The 23,292-nt window shown below is 35.3% G+C and overlaps 1 protein-coding gene across 3 annotated transcripts in view; it reads right to left on the bottom strand.

Moving 5' to 3' along the window:
• The window catches only part of CADM2 (cell adhesion molecule 2), a 1,094,969-nt gene that overhangs the window by 745,235 nt on the left and 326,442 nt on the right, over nt 1-23,292 (bottom strand). The window lies entirely within an intron of this gene.

The raw sequence follows: 23,292 nt of genomic DNA, 5'->3' as shown, positions 1-23,292 counted from the left end.
AACACAAAATCTTGAAGCTTAGATAATCAGTTAAACAATGCTGGTTTAAAATATAAATATACATATGTAAATTAATATATAGATTTAAATTACATAATTATAATTTCAAATTGATATATTGAAAGAAAACTCCTCCCCTAAAATTGTGAGAATTAAAAAATGCACATCTATTTACATGAAGTTCGAGTTTCTGTGGGGATAGAAGGTAGAATAATGATTACACCTGGGAAAGGATTATGGACTAAGAAAGAGCATCAAGAGTTTTGAGGGGCGCCTGGGTGGTTCAGGTGGTTAAGCATCTGCCTCTGGCTCGGGTCATGATCCCCGGGTCCTGGGATCGAGCCCTACATCATGCCCTGCATCATGCCCTGCATCGAGCCCCGCATCGAGCCCCGCATCAAGCCTGCATCAGGCTCCCTGCTCACCAAGGAGCCTGCTTCTCTCTCTCCCTCTGCCACTCCCTCTGCCTGTGCTCTCTCTCTCTGTCAAATTAATAAATAAAATCTTAAAAAAAAAAGAGTTTTGAAGTACTGTAACATGACCTACACATACACTACAGGCGTCTTCATTTGTTAAAGGAATTAAGCTGCACATGTAAGGTCTGGTCATTTTATTACAAATATACTGTGGTTAAAATAAAGACAAAATAAGCATTTTGTGTATGTAAAGCATAGGTGTAATAGCAATGTTCGCTCCAGTCCATGCAGTATTTTTGTGGAATTAGACAAAAGCACTTCTGGACAGATGCAGCACAAGTTTGGCCAAGAGAAAAGAACAGAATCTCAATTCCTATTCACTTAGAAGAGTCTATGTGGGAGGGTATCTGCAGTGCTGCATAAAAATAAGTATCGGAGAGGAAGAAACGTAATAAGGTTCGTTTGCATGAGTTTAATCACATGTTAAGTTTGATGAAAACTATTTCATGTCAGAATGTTTTATAATTAGCAGATTTTAAACATTTTTAATTTTCTTTTTTTTTTTTTTTAAAGATTTTATTTATTTATTTGACAGAGAGAGACACAGCGAGAGAGGGAATACAAGCAGGGGGAGTGGGAGAGGGAGAGGCAGGCTTCCCACTGAGCAGGGAGCCCAATGCGGGGCTCGATCCCAGGACCTGGAATCATGACCTGAGCCGAAGGCAGGCGCTTAACGACTGAGCCACCCAGGCGCCCCAACATTTTTAATTTTCTAAGGTAGTACATTATAATATGTGAATTTTGACCTATATACTTAACTGTTACTCAGTGTTTGCTCAGAAATAGAATACAATTTCCTTCATGAAACTGATATAATCAATAATCTGTTTTATTAATGACCATAAAAAAATCATCTTTATCCATATTACTCACAAGTCAATTCTTTAACAATAAAGCTTGCACTTAAAGAAGATGTACTTAAAGTAGGGCTAATCAGGGCATAACCAAATATTAATTAGATTTTTTTGATGAAATTTAAGAGTTCAGATTATATAATCGGTGAATTGCTGTGGAAATTTGTTGGGACAGTCCCCTGACAGAACAAAAACATCTTGTGCTACCTTTGGGCAACTCATCAAATAATGCATTCACCTCAGAAATTATGATAAGAGGAAATCTAGGGTTTTCATTCTAGCAATAATTTATGAGATTTGGGCCTACTTTTCTGGAGATCTTGGATATGAAGTTTTCTATAATGTGTTGGTCAAGATTGACAAGCAGATTCTTCAGTGTTGAACAATAGTACCTTCATTGCTGGATCCTGTTTTGACTTTTTTTTTCCCAAATGTAGTAGCTCCATTTCAGAAAACAAAGAATGCTATGTATGTGTTTATATTTGATAGATTTATTTACTTAAAATGTGTTCTAAATAATAGGCTTAAGTAATTAAGTTTCCTAAGCTTGAATAAATGAAAACTTCAGTGTATAAATTGTGATGTCCCTGAAAAAAGATACAGAAAATAAAAAAAAAATAGAAATTAACACTCATTTTACATGATGCTAATGAAATTGTTGAAATACATTGAAATACATATTCTGACTTTGGAATTACTTCATTTTGTAATTTAGATTTAATAAAGTGTAGAATTAATAAACATGATCGTTGGTGGTTTTAACCACTGAATTGACTATCAATTTATTATTCCTATTATAATTTAGTTGTGGAATCCTTCAGGATTAGTTACTTTTGTAAGCTCTATTTACTAACTCTGAAATTTGGCAACAAATTGCTTTATTAATTCTCTATTAATGGCTGACTATACATACAAAAACGTATTACAGAATCTTTGGTTAGGTAATTTACACATATTATGGTAAATTTTTTTTGTATAAACAGAAAGAGAGAAATAATGTGGGAATTTTTTCTCTTTCAAATAAAAAGAAATTATTTTAAATTTTAAATTCCAAATATAACTAAGCTACTTAAGAAGAAAACTAAATAAACTCATGATCAGCTGTTTAACAGGAAATTTCATAAAATACCTCACTTTTAGGACTAAGAGAAAACTATTTGCGATTACAAAAGTCATTTTTAAAAATTCACTTTGCATCAGTAATTTATTTACTACCACAAAACTGGAGAACAGAAAATGCTTAAAACCCAAACTAAAAGTAGAGAACATGGTTATTTGAAGACAAATAAATAATAGATGTGGAAAAGTTTTGTAAACTGTCAATTCCTGTAGTAACATACATTTCAATAGCTACAATAATGTTTATTACTTCAAAACCATTATTACCTTAATTGGCAAATAATTATTTATCACCTACCTTGGACAAAGGTATTGTATTTTACCATGGGAATGGAGAGTTATAAGTAAAAGCCTATCTTCTTCAAGGACTTACAGTATAATTAGGAAGGAAGAGCATATAAAGAGAAGGTACATGCTAATAAAGAGTTATATGTGAACTGCCAAAGGAGTGGAAGAAGCAATAAATTCTGTAGGAAATCAGAGTAGAGGGTGATGGTGAAATTCAATTATTAGTGTCCTTATGCAAATCAATTCTAAATTGTTTTATCTTAAAAAAACAAAGTTAAGAGTATGGCCAGTCAGAAGAAAAGGTCAGTTATTACAACCATTTATTTCCCCTTCAAATGCTGTTACTTTCCTATGGAAAACCCATGCCCTCTTGTGGACAGGACTATTAGTTTTAGGAATATCAAAGGTGACCTCATCTTTTTTCTCTAATATCAATAAGCATATGTTAGAAGTGGAGTCAGGACTGTCAGTATCAGATGATTTTTAGAGTCTTAAAAGTCAGTGAATTAACATTTAAAAAAGACTTTAATTTTTAACACAGTTATATAAGCATAATCTCAGCTTCTGAATTTTCTAAGAAAATGAAAGTATTTACTCTGTAATTGTGATTTCCTGCTTGAAACTTCTAAAAACTTTATATAAGTGTGTAATATTCTGTGATTATACGAAGGTATAAGTAAGAATAAGACAACTACCCTTTCCACCTGTTCATTTCACTGCTAGCAATCACAAATCTCTAGACTTTAGACATCTATTTTCCACATTTCTTAGAATAGCAAACCTAAAACAAATCTAAATATCTGCCGCCTTCCTAAACCAACAGTGGTCAAGAACTTATTGTATGGAGTTGCAAGTAAAAATATTTCTTAGGATATGTGTCTTAAAAATGGAATGAAATAGTTCCATTTTTTAAAGTCTATCTTTTTTTTTTTTTTTTTAAAGATTTTATTTATTTATTTGACAGAGAGAGAGACAGCGAGAGAGGGAACACAAGCAGGGGGAGTGGGAGAGGGAGAAGCAGGCTTCCCGCCGAGCAGGGAGCCCGATGCGGGGCTCGATCCCAGCACCCCGGGATCATGACCCGAGCCGAAGGCAGACGCTTAACGACTGAGCCACCCAGGTGCCCCATTTTAAAGTCTATCTTTAAGACTTATATGTGGAGGGTATTAGGATTGATTCTTCAGGTCTCAATATGTAAGAAACCTAGACTAAAGTTTTTAGTAATTTGTTTGGAGGTGTTCAATGCCATTGCTGTTTTCATTTTGTGATTATATTTGCTAGATAGTTACAATATCCAAATTATTTAATTCTATGCATTACTTTGTATGCCAGTCACATTACAATGAAAGCCTGAATTTAATGTTTTTAAGCAAACAACATACAAGATTAACATCCCTCATTAAACTCTCTAGTCCTAAATACTTCTCTTTATAAAAAGGAAAAAAAAAAAAACATTCATTGGGCTTGACATTATATAGAATGTCTAATACCGAGAGAAAGTCAAATGTTCTCTTTCTTTAAAGGCTATGCTAGATAATATATATCATATGACCTGAAGTTTACAGGCAGAAGGCATTTTACATTGGTTTCTTATTCAAATTTTAGAGATTTTTCACAAGCAATTTATGTAGGTACAAGCTTCTTAAAATGTCCTTTGGGCACATCTGTCTTCCCAATTTCATCAATTCAGCTGAATATAATACCCGTGTCCCCAGGTAAAAGTCATGATGCAATTCTATCAGACAGTTGCCGTACTTTGCGCAGTGTGGGTGTGAGAGCTAATTTTGTCCTTAGATTCAGAAGCTTCATTAACAGTCTTAACACATTCACTGCAGCTTTCTAAACCTCTCAGGCTTTAACACTTACACTACTGCAGAACTGGGGAGAAAGAAAAATAAAATGTTATCCTTGTTTTGAAAACACATTCCTCGGATTGGCAACACATACAGCTCTTTTGTGCACTTCCAAATCTGAGCTCCAATAATGTCAGGATCTGGAAGACCTTCAGCAATGCATGATTGATACTGTGGGAAAAGGACTTGTACACACACACAAACATGCACGAAAATTTTGTTTCAAACTAAGTGAAGAGACTTGCCTAGACATGACGGTAGGGGTGTATATGGCTACAAAAGAGAACTCTTCTAAGGCAATCTCTGCTCCTGCATTTTTTTTTTTTTAAGATTTTATTTATTTGACAGAGAGAGACAGCGAGAGCAGGAACACAAGCAGGGGGAGTGGGAGAGGGAGAAACAGGCTTCCTGCTAAGCAGGGAGCCCGATGCGGGGCTTGATCCCAGGATCCTGGGACCATGACCTGAGCTGAAGGCAGACGCCTAACGACTGAGCCACCCAGGCGCCCCTGCTCCTGCATTTTTAAAATCTAAGTTCCATGTTATCATAAAGACCCAGTATTCATATTAATTTCTCCGATTTCAGTGATTAACACTTTTACCAAGGTGCTTTCTGGCTTTTAAGTGAAAACGTTTTAAAAAATCTAACCTTTGATTCGTGATAACTATATTCAATGACTATACTAGCAAGTCCATACAGTTGGTATGTCATACAGATGTGAAGAAAAAATGCAAATTATTGCCTTAGCAATTGCAGCAAGCTTTGTCAGACTCACTCAAACAGCTATACTAGAGTAACATTAAGGGAAACATTGCCATGTATGTATGCCATTCTATCCATCTATCTACTAATAAAGCACCATAATTATAGTTCATACAGCATACAAATTTAACTAGGCTAAACTTTGGGTTACACATATGAAAAGCATTAGAGATGAATAATGAGAAATTATATAAACTAAAATTTACATATATTAACATTTCAACAATTAGAAGTATTCAAGATGGAGAGAATATGTATGGCCACACTAGCAATTGCTTATTTAATTCTTAATGCTTATACTGTTCATTTCCTTAGACAACATAATAAAATGTCTAGCTATGCAAAATCATTACTTATTTTTTATTATGTTATGTTAATCACCATACATTACATCATTAGTTTTTTTTTGTTTTTTTTTAAAGATTTTATTTATTTATTTGACAGAGACATAGACAGAAGAGCATAAGCAGAGGGAGTGGCAGAGGGAGAGGGAGAAGCAGTCTCTGCACTGAGCAGGGAACCCGATGTGGGACTCGATTCCAGGACCCTGAGATCATGACCCGAGCCGAAGGCAGACGCTTAACCATCTGAGCCACCCAGGCGCCCTACATCATTCGTTTTTGATGTAGTGTTCCATGATTCATTGTTTGCGTATAACACCCAGTGCTCCATTCAATACGTGCCCTCTTTAATACACATCACCAGGCTTACCCATCCCCCCACTCACCTCCCCTCTAGAACCCTCAGTTTGTTTCTCAGAGTCCATAGTCTCTCATGGTTCATCTCCCCCTCTGATTTCCCCCCCTTCATTCTTCCCCTCCTGCTATCTTCTTCTTTTTTTTTTTTTTTAACATATAATGTATTAGTTGTTTCAGGGGTACAGGTCTGTGATTCATCAGTCTTACACAATTCACAGCGCTCACCATAGCACATACCCTCCCCAATGCCTATCACCCAGCCACCCCATCCCTCCCACCCCCCACCACTCCAGCAACTCTCAGTTTGTTCCTGAGATTAAGAACTTTTTTAATGGACTTACTCAGGATTTCTACATTGTCTCAGAGCTGAAACAGAAAAAGTTGTTGGGTTTTGGGCAATAATATAAAATCTGGGAAATATCCTAGTAGTAAACTCAAGTATTAATGAAAAAGAATTAGTAAAGCAATTTCAGATACATCTGCAATGAAAATTATAAAAAAGCCAGCATTCCATTCATGTTTATACATCATGTAATGACATATGAATGACCAAAGACATAAATAGATTGGCTCACAGAGGCAAAGAGTTCCATTCATTTTTGTGGTGAACACTTCAACACAAAGTAATTCACTTGTTTGCATAACAATGACACATATCAGAGTACACCGTTCAGCCTGCTATCATTACACCTGATTTTCTAGCACGACACTCTAAGAAACCATCACATAAATTGAAAGGAAGAAAACATTCCTAAAAAATAGTCATTTCAGAAAAGTTATGCACATAAAAATTGAGTCATTAAAGAACCACATACATCCCTCCTTTTCTCCCCCCTAAGTCTAAGGTCCAGGAATATTATTGAAATTGCACTATTTGGAGAGGACTTTTTAACAAGAATATTTGGAGACTTAAACCCAGTCACATAAGAAGATAAACACACCATGGCAAGACTGCCATTCTAGCCCTATCTGCTACTTGCAGAGCATCTGTGAAGTGCAGTATTCTACAGTATTCTGTAGTCACCACGTTCTCTGTAGGACACCTTAAACTCTTACACAACAGAACAATTTTATTACGGAAAGCAGACTATATGTAAATAATACTAAATCACATGCAAATATAGCCCCCCCACCACCACCATAAGGTGAAGATTCAGGAATCATCTTCTATAGCCTATTTTATCCTGTGGATTCTTTCTTTCTTAAGCATTTTTGGCATCTGCTTGCACATATGCTGGTAGACAAATGGTAGCAGGCATTAAAATATTGAAGGGAAATTTATAGAGAAAATGTTAAACTTGAGAAAATTCCATTTATAGTCTCACCCTCTTCCTACCTCCATTCCCCTCCCTGTCTATACCACCAAACAGTGGGAAAGACTAATATTATTCCATTTTAGCATCTGTATGTCTTGATCTAGTCTATGTTCTTTGTAATGATAGATTGAGAAGTCTGGGGAGAACTACATGGAGGGGTCCCCTTTCAATTGGGAAAAATGGCAGGGGCTGTGTCTACGTTGACAGTTTGAGGAAGATGGAGTTATGTGATAACTTCCTGGAATGAAGACTTCTTGTGGTGTAGTCTGGACTATGTCTTATTGTCCTGATCTACTGAGCCTACAATATAGCTTTTGTCTCATTACACATGCCATCATAGTTGTACTAACAAAAGGGAAGGACCTAGAATTTCTTCCTGTGATTCTTCCTTCAATTATCACTTCCCACCTATGGGATCTTGATTTCCTTCTTTCTTATCCCAGAAACCTGTCTGTCATTTCCTCTTTCTCCCTCATGTGGCATCTTGACCTCTGGTTTCTAGATCTTGGATCTTTCCCTGACATTGATTAGATTATAGCTGCTCAGAAAAAGGGTAAAAATCTTCCCTCAACAATAAGCCTGGTATCTAAAAGGGGTTTGGGAAGAACAGGGTGCCAATTTTACTACCAACACATTTCTCTGTTACAGTGGATTTTGTGTTTTGTATTTATATAACCAGTCAATGAAAAACAAGTGGTAACTGATAGGAAGTCTCTATATTTATGAAAGTTGCCAAATAAAAACTCTTAAATAAATGTCATCTATATTACATCATTTTATAAAAGAGGGTATTTTAACACTAAAAATTAGAAAAGACAATCTCAGAATAGTGTATATAATCCTTGTGAAAGAAGCATTGTGCGGAATTTATAAATATACTTATTTTTCTCATTACCTTGCACATCTATGGAATGTTCCCCCCCAGAGAACTGTTGTGGTGTAGACACCAGTAGTTGGGGACCACTGTCACAGTACTCTTGGGTTATGGCTTGTGGCATAGTGGAAAGTGACTGGGAAAGAAATCAGAATGCTAGGGAGCAATGGGTCTCCGGGTCTTCATTTGAAAATATGGTTAAAACATCTATTATTCATGCCTTCCATGACAAATGAGAAAAACACATGTAAAATATTTCTGTAAATAATAGAACACTTTGTTAAAGTAAAATAAAGTAACCTACTTAGCTATTACTATTCAGGATATTGGTCATGTTCTTGGAAATCTCTATTGTATTTTGTATCTTTTTGATAGATCATCTCCAAAGCCGGGCGGGGCGGGGGGGGATTACTTCAGGGTCAACCTCAGTCTTAATACAGAGTAGGAAAAGGAACTATACTGTAATGATCTGCTGCTGAGTCTTTTAAAATAACCTATGTTCCACATGCTATTGCTCTCAGATGCTTCTAGAACAATCACAAGTAAATAACATAAATCAAAAGAGAAGCAGTGAATTAGTTGTTTTGGATTTGAAGGCCCTCTACTAGCCGCATGTCCATCTTCACATGTGAAGTGATACAGGCTGCAAGGAGGCATGGTGCTCCAGCTCTGTTGGAGCTCTTCTGCCTTTGGGACTCACCTGAGCTAGCACATTTTAGTTATTTATTTAGTTTTCGAACTAGTACCTTTTAGATTGAATATTAACATCTCCTGATCCACACCACATTTTGTATGTCTCCTTTGGATCTACATTCTTATGACTAGCCCCCAAATTTATGTAAATATTTGCATATATTAACCCCACAAAAAGGAAGCAGCTTAAGAATTCCCTTCTATTTCAGAATTGGATTTATGCAAGGAACTGGCATGTCTGCACAATGCCTCCGATACTACAGAATTACCAAAAAACCCCATGAATGCTTGGAGGAGGAAGTGGAATGTATCTATTTTGTCATATATATATCCCCATTCTTTAATTCATAGATGATTTTATTTTATTTTATTTTATTTAAAGATTTTATTTTGACAGAGAGAGACACAGCGAGAGAGGAAACACAAGCAGGGGGAGTGGGAGAGGGACAAGCAGGCTTCTCGCGGAGCAGGGAGCCCGATGCGGGGCTCGATCCCAGGACCCTGGATCATGACCTGAGCCGAAGGCAGACGCTTAACGACTGAGCCACCCAGGCGCCCCAACTCATAGATGATTTTAAATCTTCTCTAAGAAGCGGGGTCTATAAAGTGACAGTCGTATTTAACAAGCAGTATTTACTTGCTGGACAATTAATATAAAAGTTCTGTTGCATTAATAAAAGTGCTCCAAGTTTTTTTTTTTTTTCTTAAAGATGTTTTCTTTGTTTCTTTGGATACAAGCAGGAGATATAAAGGCAGAATTAAAAGGAGAAAATGATGTTTGAAAATTATAATAGTGATGCAAAGAAATATTGTTATGATACACTAAGCCTTCTGTCAGATAAAATTGCAAAAATCTGCTCAGTTTTGGGGGTGATGCAAGGTTGTTACTCTGCTGGGGGAAATTTTAAAAACCATAGTTGATGTGCTCACGTTAAACTCATTGTTGTTCTGGTCCTGGATTTGAGATAGTTTGCTTTAATTTGTCTTTTCTCTGGTATTTTTAGTTAATGACTGCGTGTTGTCCTTAAAGAGTTTCCTTCAAAAGAGCTGATTCAACAAATTAATTTCAGCAAGGAAATATGTCCTCATTTTATCAATTAAACAAATTTCTTGTGTGGGTGTGCCTCCTCACTTGTGTGATTCTGGATTCTATAGTCAGCTATTCAACAGCCGTTTTCTTTGGCGTACATATTCAGCTGAGCCTTAAGGCTGAAAGATGAGAAAGGGTCCTTGCCTTTAAGGAGTGCCCTCTCTCTTGATTTTCATTTCAAATGCCTTCCTCCATTCCTTCCTGTTTGGAATCCCTTGGCTGTTTAGAAACCACTCTCATGAAAAATGACAATGAGATCAATCCATCTGCTTTTACTAAGCATATATATTTTTTCAAAGAAGGGATTAGCACATAGTCATGGAGAAATAGTACTAACTCCATCAGTACCATACACACGGTACAGACCGTAAAATGTTGATTTCAGAGGAAGTAGAGTTCCCTAAGGGCTGGGGCAGTCAGGTAAAGTCTCACCTTCTTTCAAGGGTGTTTCTGTTCCCTTCCTTTGCTCCTCTGACAAGAACTGAGAGCCTTCTCTGTGGATTCAAAGCAATACCTGCTAAGCTACTTGACTGTAAGCATCAGCAACATCACATTGTTTGGGACACTCAGCATGGTCAACCTGCAGTTCTGAGTCTCTTAGCGAATTTAACCTAAGCCTGACATGAGAGTAGATGTACCCACAGCACACAAAAATGTGGGAATCCATTTTGGTTTTGGCCAGAAGCCTAAATAATATGGCAATACACTGAATCACAATTTTTGAGTAACAGTTGCTCATCAGGATAAAGCCCACTTTTATCTTGTGTGAATTAGTTAATGATACCTTCATTTTGTGATCACCCCCTTTCAAGTCAGCCAACAAGTACTTATGAGCATCTTCTAAGGTTGGACAGTTTGTAGGCTTTTGGCCATACAGGAGTGTGCAGGGTGGAGTCCTTGCCCTTGAGAGATTTATATTTCATTTGGAAAAAAAAAAGAGTTTATAATTATATAAATAAATCAATAGGTTGTTTCAGGGAAGGATGGGCGCTATGAAGATGTCACAGGTAATTATGGAGATTTTTATGCAGAGTTAAAAACTGAGTAGAATCATGGTTGGTGAGATGGAGATAACCATTCAAGGATCTGTGGCATTGGCTGAGGAAGTGGGGGAGAGGCCCTTGCAAAATAGTCAGTTCAAGGCCCAGAAAAGAAACAGGTCTGGCATGTTATGAGGGGTATTCCCTAAGGCTCTGTTGCTTGGCTGGGACCTCATGAGGCTCTCTATGCCTTCCCAACTGCTTCCTATTTTGTTATGGGCATCTTGCTCAAAGCTGGATGTGCTATCTAATACCAAGAGGCCATCCAAAGAAGCCTAAGCATCACCACCACCCCAAAACTCCTGTGGTATTCCTCTATCTCCACATTATTAGACACATACCCTTAGAGAGAAATGCCAGCCCAGATGAAGCCAAAGTTCCCTCCACCTCTTTTTTTTTAAAGATTTACTTATTTGAGAGAGAGAGGGAGAGAGAGAGTGGGCATGTGCATGTAAGTGTGGGGGAGGGGCAGAGGGAGAGAATCTTCAAACTCCCTGCTGAGCGCGGAGCCTGACGTGGGGCTCTATCCCATGACCAATGATTTCACAACCTTAGCCAAAACTGAGTCAGATGCTTAGCAGACTGAGCCACCCAGGCACCCCTTACACCACCTCTTAAATATTATAATTCAAAGTCATTGTGAATGGTATAGTTACACCCAGAAAGATGAGTTATTCTGATTTTTTTAATCAGAAATCTGGTGCAAATCCTGACATACATGATCTTAAGAAATCACTTAATTTCTCTGACTCCCAGCTGTATCAGTACAAGTTTGCATGCTAGGCTGTGTTTGTCTATAGTCGTTTATAAAATATATCTTATAAAACCTGTAAGCAAGGTAGTATGGAGTATAGAAGAACTGTAAGCAAGGTAGTGTGGAGTATACAAAGATTGATAGGACATTGCCTCTGCTCTAAATCTCTGTAACATCTTGTAAAGGTGATAAAACACATATAAAAGTTACAAGAGATCCATTGGAAAGTAACAGCACCATGAAAAAGAAATCAATAAAATGTAGAGTATAAAAATACATTATTTTTTAGCTGGGGGCCTAGAAAGGGGAGAGACTGTCTCCAAGGATTGGACTTTGAGTGACAGGGTATTTTCAACGTACATTCAACAGATAAGAGTGTACACCTACATCTGTTTAGAAGAAGTGATGTGGAATCTAAAGGCACAAAAGTGGAAAATCATGGGGTTTGTTCAAAGAATATTTTCCCCATCCAGTTTGATGAGATCTTAGAAATGAAAAGGAATAGTGAGGATGAAGCTGGAAATGCAGTTTGGGAGAGTGAATTTTATTATATAGGAATGAGGAAGCCCTGTTTCTTTTAGAGTAAGAAATGAAATGTTGTGGTGTCTTTAGGAATATATACGCACTTCTCTACATAGGAGAATTAGTAGTGGGGAAAGACTGAAGGCTGGGAGTTCTGGTAGATCACCTGACTATAAAACATTAATGAACAAGTACAAAATATCCATCTAAGGACATCAAGGGTAACATTTCTTAAAATAAATAAACCAACAGTGTTTATTATGATTATTATATTAACACAGTCAGATAATACTCAGGGTCTCTATATAGAACTTTAAAAATATTAAATTTAAGATTTGCATTCTTGTCAAAAACAATACATAGTATCTACTAATTCTAGTACTACTTCTATTCAGGATATTACTATTGAGTTTTTAGCTGTAGTGTATACAGTATTTCAGAAACTCAAGCTACTTACTTTCTTAAGGTTATCATAGAGCATTCTGGACCAATGCTATATTTATAATCACATATAGGGGTTGGCTAATTTGATGCAACATTCCATGTATTTCATGATTTCCCAAAATATTAACCATCTTTAGTCTATTATAGATATTAATTATAGTAAATAAAGCTATAGGTAGTCTCATATATTTATTATATTTAAGATTTCATATTGGGCTTTAGTAATGCACTTTGAATAGAGACGCCTGATATGCTTTATAGAGAATTGAATTCTGAGTTTACTAATTACTACATATATAATCTTGGTTAATTTATTTAACCTCTCTAATTTCCTGATCTTTAAAACAGGATGATTTTAGTATCTAGTAGGATTAAATGGGTTAATAAAAGTAAAATTCTTTAGGGGCGCCTGGGTGGCTCAGTCGTTGAGCGTCTGCCTTCAGCTCAGGTCATGATCCCAGGGTCCTGGGATCGAGCCCCACATCGGGCTCCCTGCTCCGCGGGAAGCCTGCTTCTCCCTCTGCCACTCCCCCTGCTTGTGTTCCCTCTCTCGCTGTGTCTCTCTCTCTCAAGTAAATAAAATCTTTAAAAAAAAAAAAAAAAAGTAAAATTCTTTAAACAGTTTTAGCACTCAGTGATTGTTTCAAAATAGTACTTGTTATTATATACCAGTCACTTTCTCTTCTCAAAGGTCAATTTTATTCTGTAAATAAGTCTTAAAATTTCCAAGATTGATTTTGAGAAAGGGGAGGACAAGCCATACATTATAGTGACATTATTGCCTTTTTTCTACTAAAGTCTGTAGGAACCAAACTGAAGAAAAAGTTAGCAATTAGCAAATCAATTTAGACTATGTCTACAGTTAACTCAGATCATATACACTAAAGGAGGTTCATGTTGGGGCTTGACTGGCTGTCTACATTGACAAATTAACCAGATAATAGACATTTCTTATCTTAATGGTGTATTGTAAGCATATAGGCAAGTCTTAGGCTAAATGCCATGCAGTATTTCAAGTCTAAAGTGAATTCGTAACAAAATGTGCAGTCGTTTTCGTTTTCATTAACCCATTGACATTCTTGTCACCAACCTCATTTAAAAAAGAAATTCCATAGAGATTTGGTAGATTTAAAAGAAAATGCCGTCTATGTACTTCACACCCCTCTATAATTAGTAATGTGGAGACAACATGTTATAATCTGAATGGAAGTCAGCATACACTCAATGTCTTCGTTGCTCTGTAACTAACTAGATGTGTAAATTTAAGTCACTTAAGTGCATCTTATTTATATATTTATTTTTATTTATTAATTTTTTTTTAAAATGGAAGTCGGATGGATGATAAGAAAGATGGGCAAGGAAAAATTCAGGGGCAAGGAAAAATTCAGGGGCAAGCACTCTTAGTATCCTTAGTGCTTGGCAAAATGCATGACACATAGTAGGAAGTGATAAATATTTACAGAACCAAACTTAATGCTTCCAGCCATAAAAATGCATGGATTGTATTCATTCCCTGAAATGCTGGTATATCCAGGAGGCTATGAAATAGTGAATGCACTGTCTCAGAAGAAACCAAGAAATAATCAAGGAAAGAATAACAGTCAGGGTTGTCAATTGAATCTATCTTTGGGAAATTAGCCATGACGGGAAAAGAACATATGGGTAAAGCAGAATACGGGAGAAAACAAAACTGACTCAAATTGAGGTATCTTCAAAGGAATCTATACCTTAACCGCAACAGTCAAATTTGCATCTGAATATGATCTTTGAGTTTTACATGTGTGCATGCAAGTCAGGTATAGCCCAGCTAATTTTCCATTTCACCTTGCAACTACTTGAAATATGCATGTAACTGAATATATTACAAATTCGGCAGATGCAATTTATATGTCAGCATGAAAACTGCATTTCACCTAATTCTATAATATAATTTTGCAATAACTATTATATATTTCAATATATTTAAAAGTGCTTAAATTCTTTTTACATCAATATCTTTGCAGAATATTATATATATGTATATATACATATATACATATATATAAACAATAACCATAGTACTAACAAAAGCATCTAATTCAAATCATCCATGAAAATATATAAGAAAAAACTACATTTCTAAAAGCTGAAAAACGGTAATGGTTGCAAATTGTTCTACACAGAAGCAGTTTTACTTTACTTGTATTCAGTATATGCCTGTCATTAGGATGACTGCATGCCTAGCACTACTTCAAATTCTCACATCAGTTTTATAAGTTGAAATGGCGTACCATTCTAGAGGTGAGGAAACCGGAGTTTAGAAGGTTCATGTGATTTTTCAAGGTACCACAAGTAGCAGGAATCTGATCTGAGATTTAAAGGCTGGGACTGATTAAATCTATGCCAGTGGTAGTTTCTTCATATTGTATGAATCTAATTTTCTTTAGGAAATGTACAGGAAATAATAATTTAAACATTTAATGTAGACATATTTTAGAATTAAGGTGAAATACCTAGTTCTCAACTTCCTTATAATTAATGACAAATATCTAGAAGAATATAGTCCATGCATATTTGTAATAAACAATCAGAAGAATGACTTTGCTATTGTTTTGATTCCACAGTCACTTTCTCTTCTCAAAGGTCAATTTTATTCTGTAAATAAGTCTTAAAATTTCCAAGATTGATTTTGAGAAAGGGGAAGACAAGCCATACATTATAGTGACATTATTGTCTATTTTTTTTAGGAAATGGATTCTGACAAGGGAACAGGAAGAAATCTATGAGTTTTCAATTATTATTACTGTAATTAAGCCAAACAACCTTATTTCTCCATTGAGATCCAAGTTGAGTAAAACAGAATATGAAACTCTGCCTGATCAGACTATTCAGAAAAATGAATGTAAAATTTCTTTTGTGATTAAAAATCAGTCTGCACATCCTATTCAAAGAAAAAGGTATTACTTTGTGCAATAGTCACTATTGACTAATTTGAAATAGAAAGAGTGTGGACATAGAGAACAGCATCCCAGTAGTTTGTATCTTGAAATTTGTCAAAGGATTAGATGGGAAACAATGTAATGATGATATTAACAGCAGATTTGATTAACTCCTTACTAGTTTGATTACATATTCTCTTAATTTCTTATTCAAGATGTTGTCACCAATTCAACTAAGAGCAGATTACAGTGAATCTGAAGTTATTTGTCCAGTTAAATGTTATACTTGCTACTCCAAAAAAATAAAAAATAAAGAGCAAATATTCTGAGGGCCTCTAAGAATTTGTCTGAATTTTTCTGGTTTAGTTACTTAGTGTGAATTTCCAGGACTTCAAATTACTGATAATAAACAATAACTAAAGTATACATTCTGAAAGTATAAAACTTGATTTTTTAAATTTTTATACATTAGTTTAGACAATATCTTGTGCCTCTAACCTAGAACACATCATGACAGAGAAAAAAATGTACCTTGTACTCAGAAAAATAAGATTCAAGATCAGGCCAATTAATAGCAATCAATCAACTTATTTGGGTTGTAGTCATTACATGATATATTGGAAGATACAGCTAAAGTTCTTTTTAGCTTCAAAACTACAAGTTAAATAACAACAATCTTTGAACCAATAATAACTGAAATTTTATTTAAGGAGGTTTCTGAGTGACTTTAGTTGAATAAAACATTACTTCAATGGAATAGGTAAATTGGTGCAGTTCTTTCCCAATTATCTTATTTACAATATTTGGAATTAATTTACTCAAATTCCAAATGTGAATCAAACCATTTTCTTCCCCATTTTATTCTTCTCATCCCTAACTGCTGTCCTTTCCCAATTATATACTAGCACATCAATGTGGAGATTTCTCTGACTTGGACAAAAACAAAATACAGCTTTGTTAGGGACACTCTCCTCTTACAAATGCTGTATCTTCATGTGTTGCCTGGGTTTGAAATAAAGGAAGAATTAAAGTTTGGATAGGACCCGAGACAGGTTAAAAAATGCTCATACGAATTTATAATCTCTCTCAACTAGATGGTCTACGGTGCTTAGGTTAACCTGTTGGACCATGGATCCTAAAGTTCTAAATTTATAAAGATTTGACTGTGTAATGATTTAATAATTTAAGATTATCTAATAATGTTCATGTTTCCCAGTTTCTTTAGGGCTAAGATTTTTTAGTTTATCTCAAAATCTTTCTTCACAAGAAAAGCCCCCGAATTCACGTGTGCCTTTCATTTGACAATATCTAAGTTTGGGAAAAGGTATTTCCATTTTCAGGTTTTGATTTCTATTCTATGACAAATCAATATAAACCAGAAACTCAAATTCAGTCTTTCTTTGTTATTCATGCAAGTCACTTCATATAGTTCTCTAAGGTTGTCCAATCACAGTATCCTTAATATTTTAGGAATAATATTCAATTAAATTATAAATGTATTTAATATTCCACTATCCTTCACTCTGGATGTCAACAATAATAAGACTTAATTTACTACTGAGATGAGATTAGTCAAATATTAATCCAGGGGTTCCTGTATGATTTGCTACCAAGATTCTGTGCCATTTGCTTTATAATGGTAGCAGCTAGAAAAGACCTTATTCATATCGATTTTGCAACCATTTTATTTTTGCACTTAATCTAAATTGCTGTCCACATTTCAGTAACTTCATTTACTTCTCCATCCAAGGTTAAATTACCTATGGTCATAAAGTTTGAATTATAAATTTGTCATCTTTACTTTCTCACTCCTGAATATGGTTCACACAACTTCCTTTATCATTTGGACGGTTTTTAGGTGTTTTCTACACTTTTCTCGTCATGACTTTTCTATCTGTACCTGCCTAGGTTTTGTTCCTTGAACCTTGTCTCCATCTATACTCACTTACTGATCTGTCAACCATATATTTCAGTCACACGACTTTTATGTCTATATGTGCTGAAAACCACAAGATCAGTATCTCCAGGTAGAACTTGCTTCTAAACTCCAGACTCATACCCAAGATCTCTAGTTGGGTGTTAAATAAGCATCTTAAACCATTTTTGTCCAGACTCAAATCCTGATTTCCCATTTGTCAGTTAACAGCAACTTTGTGCTTATATTGCCTTTTCTAATAAACCTGACCATGTCTTCACTTTCTCCCACACTCCACATTTAAGGCATCTGCAAATCCTATCTGTACTACCTTCAAAATATATCCAGTACCTAACTGCTATCCCATCTCAGTGCTACCTTTTGGTCTAATGCACCATCATTTTTCTCCTTAATTACTTTAGTAGGCTACAAGCTGATCTTTCCATTGCCTTCTCCCTGCCCCTACACCTACAGTCTACATATGACAGAACAGCCAGATCATCTTTACAGTGCAAAGTCATATTATGAGTCCATTCAAAACCTGTCAAATCACTACCCATCTCACTAAAACCTAACAAAAAAACCCCACTTCATTTAAATAGCTTACAAGGTTCTACAGAATCTGTGATGATCTGCCATCCGCTGCTCCCCCACTCATTCCCTGACATCTACCTCTCTCCCTCATTATGTCACTCACTTCAATATCAATCTTCCAATTCACCAGCTCAGTAGCTCTGATTATCCTAACTAGTAAAAGTTGGAGTCTGTTTTTACTAAATCTTGAATAAGGCAGGTAGATTCCTGTCTCCAGAGATTATCATTTTCTGTTTCCTCTAACTGGGACACCCCTCCCTTAGCAATCCACATAACTTGCTCCATCAATCAGTGGGACAACACAATTGGATCAAATTTTCAAGAAAGAAAATTTGGGGTCTATTGCTAATTTTTTTAGTTATCCATTCCTTTCTATATAGTTTAATCATCCTTTTTTAAACTGTAATAAGTATTCATTGGGTATAACCTTTCTTAGGCTCTAGAGCTCAATATTATTAATCCTATGGTTATCTTTTACATTATCCCTTTTTTCATATTCATAGACTCAACACTAGTAGTAAATTATTGCCACAGCTTTATAAGTTTGTGGGAATGTAAACTGGTGCAGCAGCTGTGGAAAACACTATTGAGGTTTCTCAAAAAATTAAAAATTGAAGTACCAAATGATCCTGTAATTCCACTACTGGGTATTTACCCAAAGAAAACAAAAGCACTAATGTGGAAATATATATGCACCCCTATGATTATTGCAGCATTATTTACAATGGCCAAGACATGGAAGCAATGAAGTGTTTATCAATAGATGAATGGATAAAGAAAATGTGGTATATATACAATGAAATATTACTCAGCCATAAAAAGGAAGGGATCTTGCTATTTGTATCAACATGAATGGATCTAGAGGGTATTATGCTAAGTGAAATAAGTCAGACAGAGAAAGACAAATACCATATAATTTCACTTATATGTGGAATTTAAAAAATAAAACAAATGGACAAACAAAAAACAGAAACAGTTCTATAAATACAGAGAACAAACTCTGATGGTTGCCAGAGGGGTGGGGGCTGGGAAGATGGGCAAAATGGGTGAAGGAGAGTGGGAGATACAAGCTTCTAGTTCCGGAATGAATAAGTCGTGGAAAGAAAAGGCACAGCCTAGGGAATATAGTCAATGGTATTGTAATAACATTGTGCAGTGACTGATGGTAGCTATACTGTGGTGAGCATAGCATAAATGTAGACTTGGGGAATCGCTGTGTCATACACCTGAAACTAATGTAACATTGTCCATCAACTATATTTCCAAAAAAAAAAAAAAAAAGAAAGTTTGCTTTGGTCCTTTTTACTAACATTTTAGAAACCTACAGAAGCTTTGATATTCTATTCTCCAAAATCTGGGTTGCCATTTGTTTCCAAATTATTACTTGGTTGTCCTCAAATCTCTCACTAACCCTTGTTCTACCTCATATTAAATTGACTCAATTTCATATTCTCAGCATAATGTGCATTGCAGATATATTCTAAACAGCTTTCAGGCAAATGATAGCATTCATCTGTTATATGCTTTCTTTATAAAGTATCTCAGACTTAAACATAGAATCACAGCATTGGTGAAAAAAATATTAAAGAACAACTGAAGTGTAATATTCATCCAATGCGTTTGTTTGCATATGCAAGTAATATAACAGTATACAATATAAGCATCAAATATATAATATCAGCCATTTAATATATCATGAATCTTTTGTTCTTGTTTTATTGAGTGAATCTGAGTATCACCATTTCTTAAAAATAATATTTTCAGTGCATATGCATAAAATATGTGCAATCCTTATATTTACAGAATTAAATGATAGTGCATTGGAGAAGTAGAATAAATTTATAGATGCTAGTATTAGAAAGTATATTCATGAGAACGTGAAATTTCTGGGGAAAAAATTTTTGTTTTGTACTTTCTAAAATAGTACTACCAATATTAATAAATATACTAATTCTAGAAAAATAACAATTAGAAACAGAAGGAAAAGAGTAGAAGTTAGTTATTCATCTCTTACATACAATACCCGGTGCTCATCACTACTACTGCCCTCCTTAACCCATCACCCACTTAACCCATCCTCTCCCCACCTCCCCTCCAGTAACCTTCAGCTGGTTCTCTATAGTTAAGAGTTCTCTAAGAACTAAGTTCTCTGTGGTTTTCTCGTTTCTCTCTCTCTCTTTTTTTTTTCATATGTTCTTATGTTTTGTTTCTTAAGTTTCATATATGAGTGAAATCATACGGTATTTGTCTTTCTCTGACTGGCTTTTTTCACTTAAATATTATAATTTTTTCAATTGAGAAGTTGGACTTAACCTTATTTTAAAATATGAAATATAACAACTTGTTAAACACATCAAAGAGAATCATTATGCTATGCACATAAAACTTAACTTGCTATATGAGTAAATATAAATCTCATATATATGTTCTACATAAATTAACATCTGACTTTTTTTAAGATTTTATTTATTTATTTGACAGAGAGAGAGAGAGAGAGAGAAACGTAGGCAGAGAGGCAAGCAGAGGGAGAGGGAGAAGCAGGCTCCCCACTGAGCAGAGAGGCTGAAGGCAGGCTCATCCCAGGACCCTGGGATCATGACCTGAGCTGAAGGCAGATATTTAACCAACTGAGCCACCCAGGTGCCCCAACATCTGACATTTTTTGAGGGCTGACAGGAGAATCTTGTATTTTTTAAGCATTTAATGTCTATTGTTTTAATAAACTGGAAATATAGGGTGCCTGGGTAGCTCAGTCAGTTAAGTGGCTAACTCTTGATTTCAGGTCAGGTCATAATCTCAGGGTCCTGAGATCAAGCCCTGAGTCAGGATCTGTGCTCAGCCGTGAGTCTACTTGAGATTCTCTCCCTCTCCCTCAGCCCCTCCCTCTGCTTGTGTGTTCACTCTCTCTCTAAAATAAATAAATCTTTAAAAAAATAAAAATAAACTGGAAATATGCAGAGTGAAGTGGAAACAGAAATATTCTTATTTTGAGATATAGTCTTAGCAAAAATATATCTTTATAACAGCAATATGTAAAAAGACTAAATAAAATAGAACCTCACCTTTAATTCTGTTGAAATTTATATAGGTTTCAGTTTAAGGTAAAATTATATTTATATTTGAGGTGGATTTTTTTTTTAAAGATTTTATTTATTTATTTGACAGAGAGAGACACAGCAAGAGAGGGAACACAAGCAGGGGGAGAGGGAGAAGCAGGTTTCCTGCTGAGCAGGGAGCCCGCCGGATGCGGGGCTCTATCCCAGGACCTGAGATCATGACCTGAGCTGAAGGCAGACGCTTAACAACTGAGCCACCCAGGCGCCCCTGAAGTGGATATTTTGACAACCATGAACTCTGGTTTATATATTACTGTATGGGACTTTTTTTTATTATTAACAGACTTGCATGTTAGAATTGGTCAATATTAAATAGAGCTATCCTACAACCCAGCAATTGCACCACTGAGTATTTACCCCAAAGATACAAATGTAGTGATCCGAAGGGGCACATGCATCCCAATGTTTATAGCAGCAATGTCCACAATAGCCAAACTATGGAAAGAGCCTAGATGTCCATCAACAGATGAATGGATAAAGAAGATGTGGTACACACACACACACACACACACACACACACAGGAATATTATGCAGCCATCAAAAAATGAAATCTTTCCATTTGCAACGACGTGGATGGAACTGGAGAGTATTATGCTAAGCAAAATAAGTCAGTCAGAGAAAGGCAAGTATCATATGATCTCACTGATATGAGGGATTTGGGAAACAAGACAGAGGAAGGGAGGGAAAAATGAAACAAGATGAAACCAGAGAGGGAGACAAACCATAAGAGACTCTTAATCTCAGGAAACAAGCTGAGGTTTGCTGGAGTGGAGGGGGGTGGGAGGGATGGGGTGGCTGGGTGATGGACATTGAGGAGGGTATGTACTATGGTGAGCACTGTGAATTGTTAAGACTGATGAATCACAGACCTGTACCCCTGAAACAAATACATTATATGTTAATAAAAAAATTTAAAAAAAAGAATTGGTCAATATTTTATAGTGAAAAGTTTTATTCAATTTATGTTAAAATATAAATTTTAAAATACGTGTGTGTGTGTATATATATATATATATATATACATATATATACACCATATGTATTGTATATATAACATTTCAAGCAGAGTTTAGCTGTATTTTTTAAGAATTGTTCAGGTAAACACAATTTGACTTATTTTTGAGTAGGATTTAAGACTTTTTTCTTTACTCACGGAACTCTGAGTGTAATGAGATTTTTATAAACAAAATGACAAACCATTTAAAGTGAGGAATGAGCAAACAGGTGTACAGCTTGTGCCTAATAGGCCTTCCCTTAGTTTCACAGTCTGATAATTTTCTTTGCATACTGCCTTGACCTGATTATTCGTGACTTTTTGCATAATGAGAGAAAGCTTTCAGACATGTTAGGTATGACATACAAAATCTGCAGCTATTCAACCATTCTGAGAAGTCCTGTTGATTTTTTTTTAGGTAGGTTTAGCAGTCAAATAATAATTTGATGCAACATGATTAAAATGTTGAACCTATTTAGTGAGTTCTTTGAAAACACAAAGCATTTTAGAATATTTCACTACTTGATTGTATGCATAAAACTATTCTCATACTTGCTTAAATGTGTCTGAGCAATTAACAGTTTGCTGCTCTTTAAGAATTTCTCTAAAACATGAAGTATTTCATTCTATCAGATTTGTTACCTTAATCCATTATGTAAGAAAACCCCCCCAAAATTGAAATAATATTCCAATCACAAATATCATTTATAAATTGAACTTGGAAATATATGACCTCCAGAGATAAATTTGAATAACAGATCTTGAAATGCTTAATAATAACATGCCCACAATTTTAAGTAACAATTAAATTGGAATATCATTTATATATTTGTATCTTCTTGTTTTCAGAATAGTTTTATTAGCAAGATTTTCTACATTCTCAATTTTCTTGTTATTCCTGACTTGGTAATTCTGTCATGTATGTGTGTGTGTGTGTGTGTGTGTGTGTGTGTGTGTATACACACTACATA

The sequence above is a fragment of the Halichoerus grypus genome, chromosome 1 (genome assembly GCF_964656455.1).
Source record: "Halichoerus grypus chromosome 1, mHalGry1.hap1.1, whole genome shotgun sequence".
NCBI classification, from domain to species: Eukaryota; Metazoa; Chordata; class Mammalia; order Carnivora; family Phocidae; genus Halichoerus; species Halichoerus grypus.
The sequence above is the reverse complement of the archived record's forward strand: the minus strand, read 5'-3'. Positions and strand labels throughout refer to the sequence as shown.